General features: G+C 38.6%; 1 protein-coding gene across 4 annotated transcripts in view; it reads right to left on the bottom strand.

The window, feature by feature from the left end:
* LOC103131533 (nuclear factor erythroid 2-related factor 1-like) overlaps window positions 1–1,574 on the bottom strand; it is a 21,191-nt gene extending 19,617 nt beyond the window's left edge. For 3 of the 4 annotated variants that reach the window (XM_007543203.2, XM_016666714.1, XM_016666716.1), the window contains exon 1: window positions 936–1,574. The gene's annotated coding sequence lies outside the window, so the exon portion shown is untranslated. The remainder of the gene's footprint in view (window positions 1–935) is intronic. The other variant, XM_016666715.1, reaches the window with a different exon arrangement.
* Window positions 1,575–1,814: the final 240 nt, after the last annotated feature.

Here is a 1,814-nt window from a genome sequence, read left to right as displayed (position 1 = left end):
TATATATATATATGTCAAAATTTAAGATGTTATATGTCCTGGTTGCTACGGCTGATGTTGATTGAAACATGTAAGCCTGGAAAGTGAAAAAATATATAATTTATCTAGAAAAACAGATCATTTTTTCTGAGTGGATGGGAAAAAATATGCCCTGTCTGAAACAGGGCATATTTATCACTATAAAAAATATATATCACTATATTTAGTTTTACATTCTTTATAAGATGTGCCAACTTATTAAAAAAGACCCCTTCCTTTAAACCTGATAAGCCAATATTTGTTTCAGACAAAGTCACACGTCTTTATGGTTAAATTCCTTTTAATCTATTTATTGCTTCAGGCTCTAATGCCTTTTGACTTCAGATATGGAGCTCAGATAAAGGTATTTAGTGCTTTATTCACTGTTAATTCACTGTTAATTATTGACACATTATGTTGTCATATATGGCTACTAATTTGTCCTGTTTAAAAAAAAATAAGCCACATCCTTTAGGCAAAATGAAAAAAAAAAATCTACATTCTGAACTTGTACAGGGTAACATTTTACAGTTTAATTCAATGGAGAAATCTTCATTTGACCTAACCACTGAGGAGTTTACAATGATTGGAAAAAATTGATTTTTGAAGTGAATCCTCAATTTATAAGATTAGGGAAGATGTGGAGAAGTCAAAGTTCATCGTCACAAGATGCTATGAATGCTCCCGGACAGTCTGTCAATACAACATGTTACACAACGTTTCCAGCTGTCATAAACATATCTCTACAAAATAACTTAGGAATCAGAGAAGTCACTATGAGGTCCAGAACAGCTAAGAAAACAAGCAGCTGGTGATTATATGACATGACTTTCTGATGAAGTGTGAGATCATTATCAGATCACAGCAGATAAATTGACAGTCAGTAGAAATCTGGATCTAGTTGAAGTGTTTCTTACCGGGCAGACAGTTCACTGGTCAGCAGCTCAGATCCAGTCGCCCTCACTCACTTCCACCACTCTCTTTCTGTTCTGACAAAGTTAGAAGCTGAGCCTTTTTAAAGCAGCTGGTCTGCGCTAGGCTCCTCCCCCTGATGACTCACACCGTTACCAGAGGAGTGTGTCACTCTGTTGGTGTATGTTGCTCTGCTGGTGTGTGGCAGCTCTGCTGTTAACAGCGTAAACTTGCATCATCCTCCTGCCTGCTGTCTGGTTCCAGGATTTTCTTTGTGTTGGGAACTCAACAGTGTTGAGAAAAAACATGGAAACACATTTTAGTGTTTGTCCTCCAAACACAGGCAGATCAACCGAGTCGGAGTTCCTGTTGAACGTTAAGAACAGCGGAGGAAACACGAGGAGAGTTGTCTAAATGTGACTGACAGTTGGACCCATTCATGTCTTCCCAACAGCTTTATTATTCCTAAAAATCCATCTTCATAGTCAGTAGTGAACAGTGATTCTATAGCTTCTCCTCACAATGTTCACATTCTGCAGTTCAGCAGTCAGGAGGGACCTGCAGAGGACAGCGAGAGGAGCTGAGATGTAGTCTCCACAGGGCCCTAAAAGCTGCAGAACCTTTATTAAAAAATTTATTTTCTACAAATTTGTTAAAACCGTCACCATGTCATGACAGTTTGGTATAAGACATAACCTGTGAAAAGATTGATCACCTAGTCTGTAGTTGGCTGAATAAATGCACCTACCAAAAAAAACAAGTATCGTTCCAGGAAAACCGTTTATCCATCATCAGCAGCCATGTTAACTAGCGTTAGCATTCATGACAGACTTTACTAGCTACAGCACAGCAGAGAATAAGGGGAGGGAGGGAGAGGTGGGATG

Source organism: Poecilia formosa, unplaced genomic scaffold, assembly GCF_000485575.1.
Source record: "Poecilia formosa unplaced genomic scaffold, Poecilia_formosa-5.1.2 Scaffold783, whole genome shotgun sequence".
Classification (NCBI taxonomy): Eukaryota; Metazoa; Chordata; class Actinopteri; order Cyprinodontiformes; family Poeciliidae; genus Poecilia; species Poecilia formosa.
Note: the sequence above shows the minus strand (reverse complement) of the source record. Positions and strands in the feature narration are given on the sequence as shown.